This window comes from Fringilla coelebs (genome assembly GCF_963513975.1).
Source record: "Fringilla coelebs genome assembly, chromosome: 6".
NCBI classification, from domain to species: Eukaryota; Metazoa; Chordata; class Aves; order Passeriformes; family Fringillidae; genus Fringilla; species Fringilla coelebs.
Genome location: NC_140034.1, coordinates 2174329 through 2182926, shown reverse-complemented (window position 1 = coordinate 2182926; position 8598 = coordinate 2174329). Strand labels below are relative to the sequence as shown.

Below are 8598 nucleotides of genomic sequence, written 5' to 3'. Positions count from 1 at the left end.
GTTTGATGATGCTGTGAGATATGAAAAGAAAAACAGAGCATAATTGCAATTTCCAAACCACACAGAGCAGGTTAGGAAATACAAAGTGTCAGAGGTCAGGAACTGGAAGGCAGAGGAGCTTGTGTTTCACTGCCAGGGCACGAGGTCAGCACCTTTTGAGGGGATATTCAGTGACTGGGGACAAGCAGGCAGCACTTGAGGCAGCAGAACCTCGTGGTCAGGGGTGAGTGAAGCTTGGCAAGGGGTGAATAAGCTGTGGAGGGAGGGAGGGAGGGAGGGCTGCCACAGGAGCTGCAATCAGGATTCAATTAATGAAGACACGCTCCAGCAAACAGCTCCTCTCTGAATGGGGCTCTTGATCCAAGGCTGGAGATGAGACAGTGACCATGGGGAGAGGAGAGGATTTCACCATGGAAATTGAAAATACTAATTTGGAGCCTGACAGAGGGATGTTGCTGCATGAATCTTTCCTTTCTCTTCCTCTGTGCTTAGGAAGAGGACACTGAGCACAGATTCAAATGTCCAAGATTGCCCATTTTTGACCATCTCACGTGGCTCAGCACTGTGGACCCCCTGGGCTGGAACTGTTTGGCTTGCACTCTTGAAAACAAATAAAACACAAGTGCAGAGTGCATAACTGGTTCTGCAACCAGTTCCCTGTGTGTTATTTCTGGTCACTGGCTGCAGAAATGCCCTCCCCAGATTGTGTTTTCTCAGGTGTGGTGTTTGGGTGTGCGGTGGGAAGCGTCGCACACAGCGCACCCACGGGCCTCACCTCGGCTTCCATTGTCCCAGAGCAGCTTTTGGGAAAGAAAGTCAAGTCTCAGTGGGAAAACCCAGTGATTTTTTGGTGTGTAATCCTACAAAACTCTCCCAGCTCCTCAAAATACTCCTACTAGCAGTGCTGTAGTGGGGTGGGACGTGCTCGATCACTGCAGCAATGCAATGGGATATCCAAAAAAACCCAAGAGTACTTGTGTCTGTACTTTGTGTTTTGTTTTGCTTTATTTTTATTTTGAACACAGATTCCATGTGATGTTGTGCAGTGTTAATATTCAGCTGCTAAAATATTCTGGAAGAGCTGTGCTCAGTGGGATGCTGTCACTCATCCTCTGTCAGGATGTGGGACAGCTGAAGAGGTGACCAAAAGGCTGCTGCCAAACTCTTCTTTCTCACTAAATAAACTCTGTAAATGACATTGAGCAAATTAAAATTAAAATTTGGCTGTGGTTCACCTCATTCAAGTACATTCTTCTTCTGATCCCATTCTTGTGTGGCTCATGTTGGAGCTTTGCAATCCTTCTGCCAAAATCCTGTAGTTTTAATTTTCATTCTATAGGGAACATGAGCTTCAGCTTTGAGCCTCATGAAATCAAATTAGGATCAATACTAATAAGAGTCAAAAGCTCTGTCTTCCTCTTGGAGAAAGTCTTACAGCAAATATCTTGGGAATTTGGGACCTGCTTCTGTGCTGTGGAACTGGACCACGTTGCTAATGGAGATGTGGACACCAGCACTGAGTCTTTCAGCCTTTAGTGTCAAATAAATTCTTAGAAGATTTTCTTATGTATTGAAGGGATCAAGGGCAGAAGAATTAAAGACAATAAGACATCTAACAAATCTTATCTTCCTTAAAAGTGAAATATATCATCAAGGTTCAGTATATATATGTCATCTTTATGGAATAAATGCATGTAAATGATTATTTCTTTTGTCAGTAATAGCTCACGAGATACTCAGCAGGTCTGGACTACTTGGCATAAGTAATAGCTTCCCTGGCCTCTGGCTAATTTCAAAAATTTCAGCTGATATTAAATTGAGTCTTGAAATACAGAGAAAATTTCAAGGGATGAGGAGGAGGCAGATATTTTGCTGTTGGGCTCAGGAAATGTTAATAGCATGAGTTGAAGAAGTGTAATTTCTTAGTCTGTAATTCCCCCTTTGCAGAGCAGAATTCTATCAGTAAGACAGACTGATAGATCATTAATTAATTTTTCACTTTAGGGTCTTATTTTTTTGTCAAAAATCATTTCTAGTCAAATTTCAGGTTTGATTCACAAAGCCAGTGACGTTGGCTGTGGTGCCTTCCTGTCTGACTTCCTTGGTAACTGCACAGTTCCTTAGAAAAAAAAATGTAGAATGATGCAAACTGCAGTGACTCGTGGGAAATGAGGATTTCTTTGACTAACACATCCCAGAGTGATCTGAGGAATCCTGATCTGACACTTTTCACATCTAGGTGTGTACACGGAGAACCAGTTTTTAGCCCTGGCCTTGTTGCATTTTTAATGAGAGCAGTAATTCATTATTGATGGATGGAGTGTTCAGCTGACAGGTGGCAGAGGGAGGGTGGAGCTGTGTGTTCCTGGGCAAAGCTGCTGCAAGCCAGGAGCAGGGAACAAAAGCCTCTGGTGACATTTGGGTGACATCCCTTGGGAAGCATTCTGGGTCATTTGCTGTGTGCTCACAGTGCCAATGTCTAGACTGGAGATCTAAAAGCATTCCTGATCTGTGAGCATCCACACAGGGATTTTAAGGGTCAGGGAATACTTGGGATTTTGCCTTTGGTTCTGGCACAGCAGGAGTTAATGATCACGTGTGGTCTTGGTGTCATCAACTCAAGAATGTGTCTGGTGGAAGGGGAAAGCTGTGGGACCAGAAAACACAGACAACTTGATAGGTTTAGGTCATAAATATCAACCCAGTGGGGACTGCTGTGTTCCAGCAGGCAGAGTCTGATGGTTAAACCCAAACTAGTCCAAGCTATAGATTATATATGAGCTTAGTGGTGCTGTTGGAAAGCAGCAGGACAGGATTTAGTGATACTGTGTCGTGTGTGAGAGCTGGGAGCCAGGAACTGCAGTGCTCCCCAGCCTGAACCTTCACATCCCAGCCAAGCAGACCTTTGGCAGACTCCATCCATTCCTTCAGGCTTCAGCATGACAGTGGCAGTTACTGCTTGTGTGGAAAAGGAATATTTGTGAGCAATATGATCCTTTTGGCACTCCAGAAGTGAAGCTGATGCTCTGGAAACGGGACAGGCCACTTCACCTGAACAGCTGAGCTGCTCCTGGACAGAAGTGTGGCTAGTGGGGCACCCCTGGCTTCACTGAGGCAGTGTCTGTGTCCCTGCTGGGAACATCCCTGCTTCACACTGGCCCAACAGGACCAGAGCACTCCTAATCCTTTATCTTAATCCTTTATCCCACTGGGATCCACCTGCTCCTTCTGGATTTTGAAGGACACCAAAGATTTTGCTGTGGTCTGAAAAAAAAAACACCTCCGTGGGAAGGTGCTTTCAGAAGTGGTGAATGTTTCCTTTGTGGTTTGCAGATGACTCTGAGTGATTTGGTCTGCAGATGTTTCAGTCCTTTGTAGAGTTGTTCAGGTTCTCTCTGAGATCAGCTTGAGTCATATTTGTGTCCTTGGCCTGCATTTTGAAACCCATCTCATGTCTTAGCACTGCAGGACTTGGAAAGGCCAATCATTGGGTTGGGTTTGGTTTGGTTTGTTTGGGTTGGGTTTGGTTTGGTTTGGTTTGGTTTGGTTGGGTTTGGTTTGGTTTGTTTGGGTTGGGTTTGGTTTGGTTGGGTTTGGTTTGGTTGGTTTGGTTTGGTCTGGTTGGGTTTGGTTTGGTTTGGTTGGGTTGGGTTTGGTTTGGTTGGGTTTGGTTGGGTTTGGTTTGGTTGGGTTTTTTCCTGGCTGGAAAGCCTTTCCCTATTTTGAAGCTTGACTAAGTATTGATAAAACTGAGGGGTTAATCCTTCAGGCTCTTGATCTTCCTTTTTTAAGGACTTTTTAAACAAGAAGTTTTTAAGACTTTTTGTCCATGCACAGGAGAAGAGTGCTCTGTAATTACTCCCTTCACTGGGTCAAATTTCCTTTACATCCTCATCTTAAGTCCACATTGATTTCACTTAACCCAGTTTTCCCTCCATTTTCACCTCTTCACCAGATTTCAGCTGTTCAGAAGACTATGCCTATTAGTTAGGGTCTAAGAATGAAACAGTGGGCATTAAACTCCTGTAACTTTTGGATGCTCAGCCTAATTAAATCAGGTTGTCTGTCCTGATTTATAGTTTAGCCTGAGTGATTTAGTTACTAGAAAGTGTTCACAAAATCCCCTCTTAAAACTTTCTGTTTCTGAGGTTCCCGTGACATCTTCTTCCAGCACTGAATTCTCAGTTGAAATTTGGAACAAATCCAAAGAGAACAGATCTGTAAAGGCTTAATTGGAGCTGCTGCTTCTTCTCAGGAGGAGGAGGAGGATTGTGGGACCAAGGAAGTCAGAGTGAAGTTGTTGCAGGGAGCTGTGACTCATCCCTGGTGCCTCTGCAGTGCCTCTCCTGCCCCTCTCAGTTCCACTTTTGGGGCACACTGAGGTTCAGCACCATGAGATGGGTGAGCCTCTGGTGCATCCTCGAGTGCCAGAAACTTCCCTTAAAAATGGTGTTTGAGAAGGGTGAGCTCTCATTTGCAGGCTCAGTTTGGACAGGAGGAGGAATTTCTTCCTCTAAAGGGTGGTCAGGGGTTGGAAGGGGCTGCCCAGGGAGGTTTGGAGTCCCCATCCCTGGAGGTGTTCAGGGAATAACTGGATGTGGCTCTCAGTGCTCTGGGCTGGGTGACAGGGTGGTGACAATCACAGATGGGATGACCTTGGAGGGCTTTTCCAGCCTCACTGAGATTCTGTGATTTGCTAGTTGATGTTTTAAAGTTTGCAAAAGAACTGTCAGGAACACTTCACAGTCCTAACCAGGCTGGTGCTGTACTAATTCCAAACCCAAATTATCCTCACCCACGTTGGTCTCAGCTTTGCATTGTATTTGTATCAGACAGCATCTTATTTTTGCACAGTCTGTAAGACTGTGAGGTGCCTTTGATTTATGATTAAATATATCTTAACTATATCTAAATGTCTATCTTAACTATATCTAAATATGTCTTAACTCTCTTGTTTCAGGCTAGAAATCTTCATACAGGAGAACTGGCTGCTGTAAAAATAATCAAGTTAGAGCCTGGTAAGTTTTACATTCTTTCCTGTATTTTTGAATCACATTTTCATTTTTTCCATGTGTTTATTTTCACCCACTGTGAAGTTCTAGACAAAAGAAGTGTTTGGGGTTGTTTTGGTTTTTTTTTTGTAGTTTCTGTGGTTAGATGACAGGAAGCCCTGCAGGATGTACCACTGTTCTTGGCTGTGTCATGCTCACTATTTCTGTGTTTATTCTTATCTGCCTGATCAATTGCTGTTGCAATTACAACGTGTTATTGGTACAAAGAGGAGATGAGGGACAGATGGTAAATTGTGAGCTCTGAGCTCTGAGGAGCTGCTGGGCTGTGGGAGTTGAAAGGGGGAAGGGATCAGGCAGTGATCCCAACTCCCACCAGAGGTGCACTGGGAAAACCAGAGCCCTGGTTTTGGATGTGTCATCTTTTCTTTCTGTGCTGAGGGATGGGGGATGGCTCCTACTATCCATGGAGTTTCTGCCACTCCTCCTAAAAGCAGGAGAGCCAGGGGATCTCCTTTGCTGCACAGGAGATTTGCTGAGCTGAAGTTTAACCTGAGTCCTGCACAGAGAATTGAAATCTGAAAGTGGAAATCACAGAATCCTAGCATGGTTCATGCTGGAAGGGTCACAAAATCCCAAAATGATTTGAGTTGGAAGAGAACTTAAAGACCATCCAGGGCTGAAAGGCTGAGAGGAGGGTTAGTTTATATTTCTGGTAGGTTCTGTGCAGAAAAAGAAATGGGTTTGAAGGCTGAAGGTAGAAAAAGCAGGGGGATACTCAGGGGAAAAGTGAGAACCTCTGCCTTGGGGTGCCTGGGATTGCTCAACCCCCTTGGCAGAGCAGGCTGGGTTGATTAGGGGGGCTGCAGAGCTGGGGTTAATTAGGCAGTGGGGACACAGGGGAGTCCCTCACACCCTGTGTGAACTGCTGTGGCCAGAGTTTGGGGCAGTGGGGAGCAAACCACTCTCCACAGCGGGGCTGTGGTGAGGCAGAGCAGTGCTTCAGTGACAGAAAAAGGACAATAATAACCCACTGCTACCTTGGTGAGGAGCTTCCTCCAGCACTGTGTCACTGCAGCTAATCCATATGAAGTGTATCTGGTTTTATTCTGAATTTGAGGAACTGTTTTGGGAGCTGAAGTGAAGCAGGGTCCAAATCCTCTGTTGATAGAACTGAGGGAGGAGCAGGGTTCTCCCTTTCCCTGGTGCTGCTTAAGCACTACAGTGATAAATGCAAGACTCTGGCCCCAGTTCTAATTAGCACTGATTACCATGTCTTGTGTTTAATCATATTGGTCTGATCACCACAGGGAAGCCATTTTTTCCTGGTTTGTTTTGGTTTGGTTTTTTAATCCATCATCTTTTAAATGTTGCCAACCCGATCTCCATCCATCTCATGTACACCCACAGCCTCCTGGCAGGGATCATCTTCTTGGGTGTTTGGTTTTTAAGGAGGATTCACAGCATTTATTTACTTACTTACTCCTTTTCCAGTTCTCATGTTCAAAATACTCCAGATTTTTAAAGAAATTATTAATTGGCTGCTGCACACTTCAGTTTTCTGACTAATTTTAATGGTTTTGAAGACTGTAAATTGCAGGGCACTATCAGGTCAGGAACTCCTGGAAATCCTGGTGGTTTCCTGGGAAGGGCAGCCCCTCCAAACACCAGCACAAGTTCCTTTCACACAGTAGGACACAGCTGGAATAAAATTAATAATAAATTTCCTAAATTAGAGAGTGGAGAAATAGGCTTGGGAGTTCCATACAGCCTCTTCTAGAGAGGAGGAGAAGGAGGCTCATCGATGGCAATTCATTAGCTGAAGGAAAAATAAGAGCTCCAAACTCAACACTTGATTAATCCATAGACAGGGGAATTGGGAGCAAAAGAAAAAAGGTTCTGAAGCAGAGAGGGCTCCAGAGGAGGTGAGGAATGTGCTGAATGAAAGCTGAAGGAACTGCACTCAGTAAAATGGCAGGATTTGAGGAGATCAGGATGCTGCTGGCACAGCAGGGGTGAGTCCTGGTTTGTTCCTGTTCCTCCCTCATCTCCTGCAGGTAGTGAGTGAGTACCCAAAGAGAGCTGGAAACAGATCCCAGCTTGGATCTGTATTTTATTTCATCAGCTCTTACCTTTGTCTCTTCTCCAGACAAAGAAAACAAACTCAGCTTGGAAGGTTGCTGTCACTAATTTATTTAAATTTGGGGCAGTTCTCTAGGTCTGCTCCCACAGTCACTTGGAGTCAAAATAAATAGTGTTTTTCCCTTTTTTTTTTTTTTTTTTGGCATAGACTTTGGAGAGCATTAGGCAAAAGTATTATGGCACACTAATGACATTTCCCAGCATTCTCTGAGTGCAAATGCTTCAAATAATTTGGGAGCCAGTTCTATTTCAGAAACTAATCCAACTGTACTCAGCAGCATAGCAGCCAAAACTGTCTGAAACACTAAAGCCTCTTCCTTCTATGGGTTTAGCAGATGAATCTAGAGGGGACTCAATACAAAGAGGGAACTATTTGGCAGTGGAGTTTTCAGCCACAGAACTTTCTCCCTGAGAGAATATCATGAAAAGTATTTTTAAATATGCTAATGTCTGTTTTAAGTGCTGCTGTCATGATAACTGATGCCCTCTGTCGTGTTCAGAACCTTCTGCAAGGTTACAGAAGAATCTCACTGCTGGGTTTTTTGGGGTTTTTTTGGTCCAATGATTGCATTTTCCATTTGAGATCCCAGAAATGGCAGTTCCCTGTTTCAAGTTGGATCCTGAGCTGGACAGGGAGCTGCAGGAGGCAGAGCCATGCAGAGCTGTGAGGTGTGCTCAGTGCATTCCAAGCCAGCTCTGTGTGTGCTGTCCTGTGCTTCAGCCAGCTCAGGAAGGGCATTTTCCACACAGGAGCAGGGTCAGGGTCACAAGGGGGTCTGGCCCCTCTGCACCACGAGAGCAGCACAGCAGAGCTGCCCTGTCAGCCCAGGGCCTTTGGGGACTGAGGCAAGGCAGCCTCCTCTCCCATCTAGTGAATTCCCCAAAGGTGACATGAGCTGTGGAGAAGAACCAGCCTGAGGCTGATTTAAACTGAGCCTGAGGCTGATTTAAACTGAGCCTGCTGGGCTTGAACTGTTGTTGGCAGCATCTGGGTTTGAAGAAATATGAAAATAACTTCTCATTAGCACCCACACCTTCCATGCCTCGTGCTGTGCAGCCTGGTTGGGTTTAGGATCGTGTCTGGGGCCAAATTCCTGAGGTTCCAGGAGTTCCAGAGCCATTAAAGGCTGGACATGGCCTGTGTGTGCCATCCCATGTCCCACATGGTGCTGCCACAGCCTCAAAGCTGCTCAACCCCACACAGAGCAAAGCAGAGGCAGCCTGGACTTGGAATCCAGAGTGCCCAGAATTTTAATTATATTCAACTTGTTGAAATGGGATCAGATTTTACTTTGTGTCCTTATAATGAATTTATAATCCACTAATCTTCTTAGGAAATGTGTGGATCCAGAGCAGGACACAGGTAGTGCAAGTTTTCTCTTAAAACAGAGTTTTTGGGATGGGGAACGTGGACAGAAGGGGTTGTGGTGGGGGAAAGAAGTGCTAC

At 45.1% G+C, this 8598-nt stretch overlaps 1 protein-coding gene across 1 annotated transcript in view; it reads left to right on the top strand.

Moving 5' to 3' along the window:
• Positions 1 to 4964: 4964 nt before the first annotated feature.
• MAP4K5 (mitogen-activated protein kinase kinase kinase kinase 5) overlaps positions 4965 to 8598 on the top strand; it is a 43376-nt gene continuing 39742 nt past the window's right edge. The window contains exon 1 of the mRNA XM_084208470.1: positions 4965 to 5018. The gene's annotated coding sequence lies outside the window, so the exon portion shown is untranslated. The remainder of the gene's footprint in view (positions 5019 to 8598) is intronic.